Source organism: Tribolium castaneum, chromosome 9 (assembly GCF_031307605.1).
Source record: "Tribolium castaneum strain GA2 chromosome 9, icTriCast1.1, whole genome shotgun sequence".
NCBI lineage: Eukaryota > Metazoa > Arthropoda > Insecta > Coleoptera > Tenebrionidae > Tribolium > Tribolium castaneum.
The window spans coordinates 11852390-11868101 of NC_087402.1; the positions used below are offsets into that span (position 1 = coordinate 11852390).

Genomic DNA, 15712 nt, shown 5'->3' on the forward strand with positions numbered 1-15712 from the left:
ATTTTTAGGTAGTAAAATATCTGCTCCTCCTTCAGATATACTATATTCTCACTGACCAACTATGTAATCCACAGGCTTGATAAAATATTTTGATTTTTCAAATACCTTCATTCGCTTGTAATCAGTATTCAAATTTTGAAATGGATTGCTACACGTCTTTAATATATGAGGTAAATTAGTTTTTATATCCTCAACTTCTATTTCCATCTCAGAGTTGAAATATGAATTAATTTTACTTAGTAAAAATGGCAAATATGCATTTTCCAAAAAAGAACTCATATTGTCAATAAATACCTGAACAATCTTGCGTAGAAGAACAGGATTACTATACAATTTACTAATTAATTTTAAACTTTCTGTATCAATATCTATTTGATTTGTTTCGGTTTTATTGTTTTCTGCACAACGTATACTATTGTCTAAGGCGGTTTCTAAAGAAAAATCTGATTCTTTATCAGATGTGGTTTCTAAAAGAGTCATAAGTCTGAAATTATTTTTATTTACATTGTTTACTAAAGATTCCTGCTCATTATGCTTTAATTTAAGATGTTTTTGAAAAGAATTTAAAGAGCTAAATACACGCGAACATTCCACTTCTACACATTTATAAATGTTGTTTTTTTTTAAACGATGTACAATTTTTAAGTGGTTGTTAAGATGTCGAATTGATTTTAATTTAGTTTTGCACTTAAAACATATTATATTTAGTCGATATTATTTATATATGAAATAAAAGTATTAACGCTAATGTAACTTTGGTCATATAGTGTTTGTATAGTGTAAATGTATTTTTGTAGGAACGTCCAAATATATGCCGATTCGCATGGGTATTTCGCATTAAGAGCATGAAAACATTTAAAACCAACGTCCATTGCTCGCAAAGGAGTTTCTAATTTATAATGTACATCATTTACTATTAAGTAAGATGCAATAATGTTTTCAACTTCCCCAACAATAATTACCATGGGTTGAAACGTCTCATTGAATCTGCTGAGTTTGTTTTTCCGGTTTTCAATCGTCTCTTGCAATTTGTCGATGCTCTGTAACGAATAGCTTGTGTAAACATAAATTACAGATATACGTTAAAAATGTTTTAAAAAAGGAAAATTATATGGACGATATGTGGATATTAAAATTAAAACAACATTCACTGCAAAACAGTTGACGTAACATCTTACCTCTATTAGGCAACAAAAAGACTGTTGAATTTCAATTTTTGAAGGTCTGTATTTGTCACCTGGTTTTTTCGATTTCACGGGACAAGGAGGTATAATTAATGGTAAAATGAGAAAGCCCAAAATCTCTTTTTGCTCTAAAATAACAAGAGTTATTAATATTGTTTACCACATAAATTTATAACTTTAAAACATACTTTCGGAAAAAGATTGATAATTAAATTTTTTAATGTAATTCTTCGCAGTTGTGTTTTCGTTTTCTCTTGTCAGCAGTCATTTGCCATGTATTCATTAATTTATTAGAATATTCAGAGTATTCTTTATCAAAGTCTAACTCTAGCTGCAAATTAAAATTATTACATATTTACATTTATAAAAAAAATGGAATTCCTACTAGTGTGTAACCTGAAGGCTGTCTAAGGGCAGGAAACTCAGCGAAATATTCGGCAATGTTATGAAAATTTTTCCTTGCATTTGTAGAATTTTTCCAGTAGTCCATTACTGTTGACCACGGCATTATATTGTTTCTTAGCCATTGAAGATAGTCTTCTATCAATTCACTATCTGCTGAGGCTGATGCTGATTCACTATGAGCTGTAAGATATATCAGAGTAAATAAAACAAAATTTACTTATCATTTTGTATTTTACTTACAGGTTATTGTAGCTTCCACATTGTTTTTTTCTTTTTTCGAAATTAACCCAATTTTTCGATAATTGCGACGCTTCGCTACATATCTGTCCCACAGTATTCCTTTCGCTGAGCAAATTTTGTCCCCTTGCTTACAATAAGGAATATAATACGATTCGGCAAATCCCCCTGGAAAAGTAAGGGCTACTTGTTGGGCTAATTCTTTAAAACGAGCTGTAGAAATCCTAAAAGTAACATTAATTGAACAGCTACAACTTATGTAACTTAATGTAACAATTTCTTCACCTGTCATCTGGATTTTTGCTTAACTCCGCATCTATTATTATGTCCCTTAGAGTTGTTCGCGAAAATCGCTTCAAAGATGTATATCCTTGAATGATTTCGCGACCTCGAGTATCCTTTTTTATAGTTTCGTACAGTTTGTATTGAGTTTGTAAACCCAACCCAAGGTTTGATAGGGTTGGATAGTACTGAATTAGTACTGCTGCAGTACACATAGATTTTAATTATAATAATTACATAATTAAATAGTAATAAATGCATAGAAAACTTACTGTTGTTAGAATTACTCTCTCATTTACTACTTGATTCTCTTGGATTTTCGCTTATTGTTGTAATAGGCGATTGTATTTCAGTATCACTCAGCGACTGTAATGAAGTAAACAATATTATCTACTGTATTATGAAAAATACAATTTTATCGTAAATCACTTATTACTTCATTACCAACAAAATCATCGTCGTTTAATAATTTAAAACAAAAGCGCATTAAAAAAATTACTGGTTGTAGATATAGTTAGTTCAGTCTATATGTGTTGTACACAAAAGAAAGGAAAAAAATTACCTGCACATTTGATGTGTCGATCGTTAATATTAAATTTTCTTGTTGGAATTGCGTATATCTTTGTTTAAATTTATATCGCAACCTGACTTTTGGTATTAATTCGTTTATCATTTCTTCGCTTAAACTTAGAAAGACTTCGTAATCGACGTCGTTGGCTGTAGAATTATACATAGTGTTTAGGTTCATGATGAAAACACCAATTGTTACGAATTCATGTACAGGCTGATTCTTTTCGGGCCTACCATTAGCTTCCAACGTAGCTACAGCTTTGCAACTTTATACAGTCGCGAGCACTAATCATTGGTCGCCAATGCAATTTTTTGCCACATTAACCTTATCTTAGGTTTCGACATTCCCGTCTCTATCACCGAAATAATTTTTACTGTTTAAAATATTATGCAATTGACACTGCACCTTTATTAACTTGAGGTGGCAGCCTAGCTGGGACTTTCAAAAAGTATGTCAATGTATCAAAAAATTGCATTAACAATCACAAATCAACACTTGTGACTGACTGTACAGGACCAAATTAAAAAACTATGACAAATAAGTGCCCAACAATTTGGCTTTGAAAAGCAAATTCAAAAGTGAAATAAAAATGGATCAATTTTAAAATTTTAAAGTTGGCGCCAATTTCGTGTAATTCCGAAAGTTCAGCCATTTTGAAAATAATTTAGTTGAATTAAGAATGATCGATTTTGTTCCTGTTTAAAATTTTAAAGTATTGGCATTGGAAGTTAAAAAATTTCTAACGGAGACTCAAAAAAAATCACCTGTATAATAATATAATATCATTGAAAAACTACGAGTAGGTACTACAACGTTTATTTTAATTATTACACATTTAATGAATATTATCAAAGTTGCAAATAAAATGTCTAAGTAAATGTCTAATAAAATTGTAAATTTGCCCTATGATAATCTTTGGAGAAGACCAAATCGCCTACTTATATTAATAATTAAAACTTTACTTACCTTGGAAAACTTCCACAAGGGAATCAAAACCCCATGATTTTAACGTAGTTTCCACAAACTCCATTTTCACTTTCAGGAGAGCTTCTACTTGCTAAGACTAATACGGAATACCCGTATGAGCATTGTGCTCACAATTGTGTTTGGAGTAACAAGAAAAATGTCTAGGCAATCAAAAAAATTGTTTGCAAAATAATATTGAAGTTGCAGAGCAACACAATTGTGGTGTAAGTGTAGACAAAATATTGGACTGCGCCACCAAACTGTTTATTAAATTAAAAGCCAAGTTTTGTTTTATTAATAGCAACTGAATGCTGAATCAAACATTTGAAGGTTTATTCTAAAAGAAATGAAATGTTCAAAACGCGTTTTTTATTTTTGTAAAACCTTACAACTCTAAATGTTTAGGCTGAAATTAATTTTTTGTAAGGATAAAATTAATTCTTCACACCAATGTTATTAGTGGATTAACAATGTGGTGTTGATACCTTTAATTGATTTTGTGGTGCTTCCATTTAAAGAGCACGTTAAGCTTACCACAATTTTTCAGCAAGTCGTGAATTGCTAAAACAACAATAACATTTTTTCCGTGTAGACATCATTTTGTGTCTACTTTCAGAATCTGCAATTTCCAAAAACTTTTACTTTCGAGTATAACACTCCATTGCTTATCCCAGTGGCTCCACTAATAAATAGAAATTCTGGTCACATAGCTAAAGGAATGACAACATATCATTTTCAGTGGAAAATAATGCAAATGATCTTAAAAGGTTTACTAAATTTTTCTTGTCTAGTAAACCAATGGCACCAAAGTAATTTGACGCTATTTTCTCTTTCTATACATTGGCACATATATTTTTCATCTAGTCTCTTATTAAGTTATTACATTGTAGCTTTAATACATAGAGGTAAGGAATTGTGACGGGCCAAAAGGCCCTTGTTTATTTCAAAATTAGGCAATACCCAATTGTCGCAATTGTTCCATATTTGCGTCAATTAGATTAAAAAGGGAGCAATTACCAAAAAAAAAACTATAAATTACTGATAAAAATTTAAACACATTAAGAAAATTTCCAAAATTATTACATAAAACAAAGATAGTCGCTCGTCATCGTGGATAATTTCACCAAAATATCGCAATAGGTTAGGGCTAGTTCATGGAATTTTGTTAGATCCGGAAAACAGAGTCATAAATTAGTAAATTGATAACAAAAGCTGGTCAAAATTGGATATAAAAGCTGATCCAGAAAACAAGTCGCCAATAATTCAGACTTATTACTTCTGAATGCATAGTCGCTAATCTCAAGTGAATAAAATCACTATACGTGACGGTTTGTGAAGTTTTACTTCTGGGTGTTGAGACTTGTGAAATTGGTACTACCAGTTCTTCTTAGAAAATGAGCTGTAAGTGTTATTTTTCTTAAATCCGATCGTTTCAACAAAATGATTAATCACCTAATATTTCGGTTATTAACTAACGTACAATTATGAAAGAAGATCAATCACCAACTAATAACTTTAAGATTTATTAGACAAAATGACCGGGATGAACTCAAATTTTGTAAGAAAATAAACCGTGTAAAGATTGACACGTTTTTCGAACATCTTATCTAAATTACGTGATTTCAAGCCGTCTTTATGATTAATTGAAATTGTGGTTTGTGTTTTTTTTAACCTATTTTAACCTTTGACTATTCTCAAGAGATTACCGAAAATTGTGACACCACTGATACCACTCTCCTCCAGTAAAACTTTAATTAATTGTTTCATTTTATTTGTTACATAATTACCATAACTTTGTAACAAATTTTAATCCATGCAGAATCAACACAATGATTAAATCAAAACTTTTGTTCAGATTTCTTTACCTGTATCTTGTAAAGTTTTCTAATCATTTAAAGCTGTAATTATTGTTTAACCTTAGATATTTTCTTTTATACATTATACTCTTTTATCTAAAAATTAACAATGTCTTCAATTGACTGCATTCCTATTCCTGAACATAACTGCTTCCGCAACATAGCTGGAAATCCTACGTTCAAATAAATTTATTCGCTCTGTAGTGGGAAAACTGCTCAGGCCTTTTTGGAACTCAAAATAGAAAAATAAATACAAACTGAAAAACTCAAAAACCCGCCACAGACGAATTGGCGCAGTCAGTAGGATTCACTGTTATGTTTGGGAAAATTTTTCAAAAATAAAGAAAATTCTTACATGAAAATCTTGTGGAAAAAGAAATAATTGAAAAACTAGGTCACAACATGTTTGTCGTCAAAAGTTTAAAAATGACCAAGGAGATCAGAGGTCGTGTCGAATCTCAGATAAGAGAGTGATGAGTAATTATCTCTTTTGCGCTTTGGAAACATTGTATTAATACGTTATCACTTGCTTGTCGAAATTTTTATCAATTTTGCCAAATAACATAATTGAAATTTATTAAATTTATTAGTTGTTTTATTTTGAAACACTGTCGAATTTATCCAGGCAATTAAAGTAACAGATTAGGTATGAAAATGAAGCGAGAAAACTGGTACAAAATTCTATTTAATTACAATTAATAATAACTAATAATATAAAAATAAAAATAAAAATTGAAAATTGGCTCTCAAGCCATGGACATAGTCCCCCATGGTACTCCCGTACCATGCCTCCACCCATGCCTCGACTAAGCCCAAGTCCCACGCTACGATAAAATCCCATCGGCGCACGTAGCAGCGCCGACCCAAAGGCTGGGGAGTGGTGGAGAAGGCGACAAAAATCACCTCCATGTCCTCCACCACGTAGGCCGGAACCATCATCAATATACGGTCCACAAATAATAGCGAAAGCGTGGGGGGCTCGAGGACCATTAACCCCGAGAAATCGCGACAAAAACCACCAGGTACAAAGACAGCTGAAAGTAGAAAAAAAAGCTAATAAGAATCAAAATAAATCAGTTATATGAGATAATTGGAAAATATTCTTAAAAATTAAATCAAATTACTAAAAGAGACAAAATAGTTAATTAATGATAAAATCAGTAAATATTTTTTACAAAAGCAGTTAAAAACAAAAATAAAAATAAATATTTACATATTATGCAACAAAAGGCACAAACTATCACCTGAACTATCAGTCAAAATAAGATGGTACTTACCCATTATTAGTTCTTTTTAAAACGACTGGTGGAACTGAACTAAATTAGAACTGAAGACACTTTTTAAGAACACGGAGTCGGAAGGAGGAAGGGTAGTGTCACGTGATTGTCCCTTATCTTTTATTGAAATATTTACATCAGACACTAAAATAATTTTCTGGAGGATAAAAATTGTGAAAATTCCCAATAATTCTATAGTCCACAGGTTAAAGCGAAAAAAAAAGAAGTTTATAAAATTCGCGTTACGATATTTACATATTTTACAGCTGAACTCGTAACGAAACCATCGTGGTAATTAAGACAAGACAATCTAATGCATCCGTTCCTTTGTAGGTGCCGTATCCAAACGGACACAATTACATAAAATTCGTGGATCGCGAAAACAAATAAAATTACTGCGAAATTTAGAAAATTCTGAGTTTGCAAAACATAAATTAACTTCGGAAAAAAAATATATTAATCCGGTAGGGTTGCGTTCATTCACAAAGACGAAATGTCCGATTCACAACCTTCGATTCACGTTGATGACGACCATCATCGTGAAGGTGAAAATCCTCGACCAGAACTCAATCGTCAGGGAGGCGACGGTAGGGCTGGAGGACCACTAGGGTCAGCGGCGGCTGCATCTCATTTGATACCCACATATTCAGGTGAAGGGCCGGTAAAAACCTTTATCAGTTTTGTGGAGAATACTGCAGAGTTAGAGGGGTGGACAGAATTGCAAACGGTCAAGGTGGCTCGTCTGAAATTGCAAGGACCAGCTCGACGCATGGTCGAGTGGAATGAAGAACTACGAGGCATCGATTGCACTTGGAATAAAAGCTGCGTTGATTCACCGCTTCGAGAAAAAAATCTCAGCCGTGGACGCACTGCATCAATTTCGCAAATGCAAACAGCGAGTTGGCGAAACTGTTACCGAATTTGCAGAACGTCTGCAGATGTTGGGAGCAGCGACAATTAAACGCACCGGAGATCAAGCGAGAGATCGATGGGCCAGGACCAATCTGCAAGCCGAATGTTTACAGCAATTCTTGGAGGGATTGGCAATGCCAGTACAACAACGAGTAATGTCATCTAACCCTGACGCTTTCGAAGAGGCGGTCGAAAAAGCCCTACTCGAGGAGCAAATTGAAGACCGGCTGAAGAAGAAAACAATGTGTTGAGTGCCTTCTTTGAAGATGAGTAGTAAATGGACAATATTTCTTGAATATGTTTATTAAAACTAACACTACACTAGAACATGAAGAGATTGAGATTCAGATTCATATTCATGCTTCTTATTCTAACTGCCTGTATATATATACCTTGTTATCAGTCTTGATATCAACAAGGTTTGGGGATGCATGAGTCAGCATGACTTAGTCATTTTGGATCATAACATCCCTCCCCCCTTGAAATTGTTCATTTTTGTTGCAATATAAAAAAAATGAATGAATACAAAAAAAATAAAAATAAAATGATACAATATCGGAAGTTTAAAGTACCTAATTAACAGAAAAAAAACAAGCACGCATCGCATTTATGTTAAAATTAATTATAAAAGAAAATTTTGCAATTCTGCGGGTCACACTCCTCTATTGGTTTGGAAAGTCTTTACAACTCCAGTTGGTGGTGACTCGGTATTTTCGGACTTGACCTCGGATTTACTTTCGGAAGCTGCCATGAAACGGACCGTTGTGGATGCAGGACTGGTAGTTTTCGTTCGAATTTTGCGAATCCAATGTTGAATGGTTAGCACCAGACCAACTAAGATTAAACTCGTCAAGAACCACAAAATATTGGAGGATGAAAAATGTTTTTCAACAAACGGTTTTGATAATTGCCTCTCCAATGCATCGTTGATGTCTTTCAACTCTTTTCTTGATGTCTCCAATGAATCTAGATTTTCGTGAGAGAGTCTTAAAGTTTCCAATCAGGAAAATTGAACTTCATCTTGAAAAATATAATACAACATTTCGTAAATTATGTTTAACTTAAAGTTAGGATTATAAAATCTAGGATCTTTTATAAAAATATGAGTATCGTTTTCTTGTTTAATTATATTGTAAAGGTTTTTTAGCGAGTAAAACAAGTCTTTAGATGAAGGTAAATCAAAATAATTTAGGTGGGTAATTAATAAATAAGTTTTACGATCATTATTAGTTTTAAGAACAATTGCATCATGTAAACCAATGTTGTCAAGATTAATTTCATTTAAATCATACAATTCGTTTATATCGTGAAAGTGTTTGTTTTCGGGATCAAAATCTTTAGAAATTATAATTAAATCCGGAAATTTGGAAAAAACATTATCTTTTATATTAGGATATTCTATGAGTTCTTGATTTTCATAGTGAAATTTTACAAAATTATCGTATCTTTTATTATCATGGTTAATTGTTAGAACAGGATTTCGAGAAAGAGCGTCAGCGTTTGTGTTTATTTTTCCTGGTTTATAACAAATTTCATATTCAAATTCTTCTAATTTGAGACGCCATCTTACTAGCCGCGATGATGGGTCTTTACAATTGAATAACCACGTGAGGGGTTTATGATCTGTAATAATTTTAAATTTGCGTCCGTAAAGATAAGGTCGAAATTTTTTTACTGCAAAAACAATAGCGAGAAGTTCCTTTTCCGTAGTTGAGTAATTTATTTCTGAATCGTTAAGAGTACGCGATACATAGGATATTGGGAGATCTTTGCCTATCTCACCTTGAGACAATACCGCGCCTATAGCAAAATTTGAACTGTCAGTAGTGACTATAAATTCTTCGTCGAATTTTGGATATTGGAGAACAAGATCTTTTGATAAAATTGATTTAAGAGTTTCAAATGCTTTTGATTCATTTTCAGTCCAGGTGAAATCTGTATTACTTTTAAGAAGTACCGTTAAAGGTTTAACTATTTTCGCAAAATTTGGAATGAATTTTCTATAGTATCCTGCCAAACCCAAAAATTGTTTTATGTTTTTAGGATCTTTTGGCGTAGGAAATTTCGTAATTGCTTTTACCTTTTCCGGATCGGGTTTAATGCCTTCGTTAAATATTATATGTCCCAGAAAAATAACTTCGCGGTCGTGGTCGAATTGGTTCCCAATAATCTCTATAAGTATAATTCTGTAAAAGGTAATGGTCGAATTGGTTCCCGGGTGATGGTCGAATTGGCTCCCGCATGAGCAGGTAGGTAAAAAGGATTAAGCCAAATATATGTTAATATTTTAGATTTAAAGCTTGTAGAAATGTTCAAATAATTATTTTCTTGGCACAAAATCCAACAACAAATTTCATTTATTCATGGCTAACTGGTTACTTAAAAAAAGGAGAATGTAATTTTTTAAGCCCAATGCTCTCCTGTAAATTTCGTAAAATGTTTCGTCTAGTAATGACTACTAAGACATCTCACATGATGACGTTGCGTTCGTTAATATGTCTATTAATACTATTAAAGCATCAAAATAGAGACAAATTACAAAAATAATTTTAACATTTTTCGACATAGTACCCATTAAGTTCTATGCGCCTTCTTCATCGTTTTGGAAGTACTTGAATACTCGAAGAAATATTTATCCATAGCCTTTAAATAGTTAAAATACGATTTGTTTTTGAACGTTTTGGAACTTGTAAATTTGTTCATACACTTACAAACGCCATTTCTGTTATTATAATACTTTAATCTGTTTACCTGACCTACCTGACCGATGGGAACCAATTCGACCATCCCCGGGAACCAATTCGACTATAATTAGAGAGGATTACAGAATTTGGGAACCAATTCGACTCGTCCCAACTTCGCGATGCATAAAATTGCACTTGTCGGGTTGAAGTTTAAGATTATTTTCCCGGAGACGCTGGAAGATATTTTTTAATTTAGACGAGTGTTCTTCAATGGAAGATGCATAGACAACTATATCGTCGAGATAAACAAAACATTGGCTACCCTGTAACCCAGTTAAGATAGTGTTCATTAGACGTTGAAATGTCGCGGGGGCATTTTTCAAGCCAAATGGCATTCTTGTAAACTCGTAATGCCCTGTGGATGACGAAAATGCGGTTTTGTACGCGTCGTTTTCATCCATTTTAATTTGGTGAAACCCGCTCGCGAGATCTAGTGTTGAAAAGTAGCACGAGTGTCCAAGTTGGTCTAAAATTTCTTCCATGTTAGGTATAGGGAAAGAATCGCCGACAGTAATTTCATTTAATTTGCGATAATCTACTACGACACGCCATTTTTGAATGTTAGAATTGTCCACTTTTTTTTAACTACCCAAAGAGGTGCGTTATAGGGAGAGTTAGAGGGTTTAATAATTTTATGTTTAAGCATTTTTGCAATTTGGGTGTTTACTTCAGATTCGTGAACTTTAGGTAATCGATATGTTTTAGAGGTAACTGGCTTCGGATCTGTTGTTATTATTTTGTGCCTAATTGCATCAGTGGCAGTTAACACATCGTTTTCTAAATGAAAAATGTCATTATATTGTTCGCATAATTTTAAAATTGAATTTCTTTCATCGTTGTTTAAATGGTCCAACTTTACATTTTCTTGAATGATTCTAAATCTAGAAGTTGCTGAATTTTTTAAATTGTAATTTTCAACTGAGTTGTGAAAAACATAAGAATCGTTTTCTACAAATTCTTCTAAAGCGAGATTAATAAAGTTAATTTTAACAGCTTTATCCGTAGTGTTTACAATAGAAGTAATTGCTTTCTTATTTGTGACCTTTAAAATAGCTTTAGCAATAAAAACTCCGTTACAAATTTTAATTTCGGGTGTGATACCTTCTGTTATATTATTGACTATATTTACTTCAATAAAAGTTTTCGATCGCGGATTTAAAGTGATGGCTTCCTTTTTGATTTGATTATTTGATAATGGTAACAATTGCGGTTCGTTAATAAAAGGTTGTTCGATATCTGTAAAAATTTTGATAGAAACTGGAAGGCAATTTATTTTTAAATTAAGTTGATTTAAATTGATTTCCGCTTTTCCGGGTAAAAGAAAATCATTGCCAAGTAGCCCGTCAAAAGGTATGTTTGTTGGTCCTTTGACAATGTGAAATTTGATTTTTGTTTTGTAACCATCGAAAATGGGTTCTAAATTAACACTGCCAGTAGTTAATATTTGTTTGTTTGGACAAATTCCATTAATCATGATTTTATCATTAGGGTTGAAATATAATGGGGTTTGCTTAAGTTTATCTGTTTTTATCAATGAGACACTAGCACCAGTGTCAATAAGAAATTTGAAAGTTATTAAGTCGTTATTATTATCAAGATGCGGAAAGAAAACATAGACCATATTATTTGTTCGTAAACGAACATTATGAATAATTATATTTTTCTGAGTTTTGTCATTGTTTGGTTTGAAGATAACTTTGGAATTTTGTTTGCGAGTTGTGTCGAACTTTGAATTTAATGGTTGTCCACTAGTGCGACACTCACTGTGGACGTTTGTGAGTTTAAATTAACGACATTATTATTTGAAGAGGATTGGCTTTGTTTTTTCTGATTATTATATTCGCGTTTCCTACATTCTTCGATTAAGTGACCGTTCTTTTTGCAGTAACGGCAAAATTTTGAATTGGAGTTACTATTAAAATTTGATTTTGTTTTATGATTTTTAGATACACTATGATTAGGTGAATGACTTTGATCTACATTTCTTTCTCGACATTCTTTTGACAAATGACCTTTGACTTTACAATAGGAACAAAATTTATTATTAACAGAAAAATCTGATGAATTATATTTACGAGCATTTAAAAATCTTTCCTCGTCAAGGGCTTCAGCTAACGCATCGTTTAAGTTTTGTGGTTTAGATCGTCTCAAAGCATTTGATATTTCTTCGTTAGCATGTAAAATGAATCTTTGTAGAGCGATTTCGTTAATCATTGCTGTTCGGCCGCATGATTCTTTTTCGTCTTGAAAAGATATTTTATTAAAAGCTAAGGTTTGCAAATTTTCTATTCGCGAAAAGTAAGATTGAACGCTTTCATTCCTATGTTGTCGAATCGAACTTAATTCTTCTAGTATTTGTGAAAAATCGCGTCTGTCTCCAAATAATTTTAGTAGGCAATCACGAAATTCTTTAAAAGAATAAAATTGTGAAATCGGGTTTGTGCTCTAGCAGCACCTTTTAGTTTAGATTCCATATACGAGATTATTAAAATTTTTTGGTCTCCGCGACATAACGCCCACGCTTGACCGCAATTTTGGAGAAAATCGTAAAGCTTGCTTCTGTCCCCGTCAAAATCGTTAGAAATGATTGACCGGATATCAGACATGTTATGAATTGGCGTATCATTAGTGTTTGAGTTTTCCTTATTATCATTATTATTGTTAGAGTTATGATTTGGATTAGGAATAGGGTTTTGAATTTGCGATGTTGTTATGATTGTTGTGGAGGTTGTAGGTGTAGTGGTAGCGATAGTAGTCATTATTATTTTTTTTGCGTGTGAACGAAGAAACATGCAACAGGATAAACGTACTACTAGATTTAAAATAGCTTTAGAAAAAGATTGTCCACTTACGTTCAAAGCTGTGGGATACTCGATGAAAATTTCTCGACCCTTTTCTTTGACTTCTTGAAGATTAATTTCAATTGTGGCAATTGGGGGAAAACGGGTTCGATTTTTGATGTCGACCCAATTTTCTTTCTTCTTTGTCACAATCTTCGCATCCTACTGACTGCGCCAATTTGTTGAGTGCCTTCTTTGAAGATGAGTAGTAAATGAACAATATTTCTTGAATATGTTTATTAAAACTAACACTACACTAGAACATGAAGAGATTGAGATTCAGATTCATATTCATGCTTCTTATTCTAACTGCCTGTATATATATATATATATATATATATATACCTTGTTATCAGTCTTGATATCAACAAGGTTTGGGGATGCATGAGTCAGCATGACTTAGTCATTTTGGATCATAACAAATGCAACGAGGGATAGATGCTGAAGAAAAAACTGAATCCGGTCACGGTCAACAGCAGGTTTAGAGGCGCTCTTATCAATCCCAACAATATCCTCAAATTACATGCTTCGGTTGCGGAGCCAGGGGACACTTTAAATCGCAATGTCGCGTATGTTTTACCTGCGGGAAACCGGGTCATTACAGTCGGGATTGTTTTTCGCGTAATCGGCAACAAAATACGGCAAGAGGGCAGGGTCGCAACGAAAATAGGAACGCGCCTTTAAACGGGAACAGGGCCGTGCCCCAATCGCACGGTGCGGCCCGCACCAGGAATTAAAATCCGACAGTAATACCTCTCAACCCCGTATTTGCAACATCAAGATTTCCAAACACAACTCCATCTCTCTTATCATTAATGAACGCGAGTCAAAAACTCTTATCGACACTGGGTCAGATATCTCGCTGGTCAAATATTCTGTTTTGACCCCGGATCAACTTAAAACAATTACCGGAAATAATTTCATACTTAAGGACGTACAGGGAGCGATTATAACAAATAAAGGACAAATTGACTTGGACATACACATAGATTATGATGTTGTGATTAGACACAAATTCATCGTGGTAGAAAATGCAATACGATTCAAGGGTTCAATTTTAATAGGGTTAGACTTTTTACATGAATTTAAAGTAAACATTTGCTGGTCAGAAAAGATGGTCGAAATTCTAGGGTACAGGATACCTTTAGAAACTGAAGATCAAATACGCATGATTGATTTAGATAATCTCGCAGATAAACGAATAGAAAAATTTGTCGGCTTGGAGCACGCGGATGTGATGACTAACGTTGGCGCCAATATGAATAATTTTCGAGATGTAAGTAAGAATTTGATGAACCTTGAAGTAAATAAGAATTTGATGAAACATGAAGAGGTTTCCGATTTTAATGCACCAAAGGACCCTCGGACCACTGTAAACCGCAAGGAGCAGCATAACGGACCGGAGGATAATCTTGTTGGTACAAGTGACGTGAAAAGTAATGACGAAGCTATCCGGATAGAATTTGATAGGAAGTTGGAACAAGATGAATTGAGTATAAAGACGGTTATAGATGAAGATAATGAACATACATCTGCAGGAAAAAGTCTATCTTTTACCACCCTGGTACCAAATGTGATAAAAGATGAACTAAATTCCATAAAAAGTAGAAAAGAAATAAATTCAGACCATGCATTTGACAATACGACCAGAGTTCGATTATTGACCAAAATATTAGTGCCGGCTCGAACTCGCGTACTATGTGTAGGCTTACTTGACAAACCCTTAGAATCAGACGTAATCGTCATTGAACCCCACGAGAAGCAAACACCCAAAATATTAACAGCTCGCGCTCTCATCAAAAATCGAAAAGAAATAAATGTTCAATTATTGAATCCTAATCATGCTCCCATTATAATACAAAAAGGTGAGGTAACTACTGATACCACTCTCCTCCAGTAAAACTTTAATTAATTGTTTCATTTTATTTGTTGAATAATTACCATAACTTTGTAACAAATGTTAATCCATGCAGAATCAACACAATGATTAAATCAAAACTTTTGTTCAGATTTCTTTACCTGTATCTTGTAAAGTTTTCTAATCATTTAAAGCTGTAATTATTGTTTAACCTTAGATATTTTCTTTTATACATTATACTCTTTTATCTAAAAATTAACAATGTCTTCAATTGACTGCATTCCTATTCCTGAACATAACTACTTCCGCAACATAGCCGGAAATCCTACGTTCAAATAAATTTATTCGCTCTGTAGTGGGAAAACTGCCCAGGCCTTTTTGGAACTCAACATAGAAAAATAAATACAAACTGAAAAACTCAAAAACCCGCCACAGACGAATTGGCGCAGTCAGTAGGATTCACAGTTATGTTTGGGAGAATTTTTCAAAAATAAAGAAAATTCTTACATGAAAATCTTGTGGAAAAAGAAATAATTGAAAAACTAGGACACAACATGTTTGTCGTCAAAAGTTTAAAAAT

At 33.1% G+C, this 15712-nt stretch overlaps 1 long non-coding RNA gene across 3 annotated transcripts; it reads right to left on the minus strand.

Annotated features, from left to right (window-relative positions):
• Positions 1–785: 785 nt before the first annotated feature.
• On the minus strand, positions 786–3898 carry LOC103314524 (uncharacterized). 3 transcript variants are annotated; one of them, XR_010335425.1, is made up of 9 exons: positions 3646–3898; positions 2671–2825; positions 2381–2474; positions 2112–2307; positions 1830–2050; positions 1570–1769; positions 1373–1515; positions 1179–1312; positions 786–1040 (listed from the first exon to the last, which is right to left on the minus strand). It is a non-coding gene; the product is annotated as an uncharacterized LOC103314524 (long non-coding RNA). The 3 variants fall into 3 exon arrangements; XR_010335424.1 differs by having other exon boundaries at positions 2112–2310; positions 3646–3896; XR_511688.3 differs by lacking the exon at positions 2671–2825 and having other exon boundaries at positions 2112–2310; positions 3646–3895.
• Between the last annotated feature and the right edge of the window lie 11814 nt (positions 3899–15712).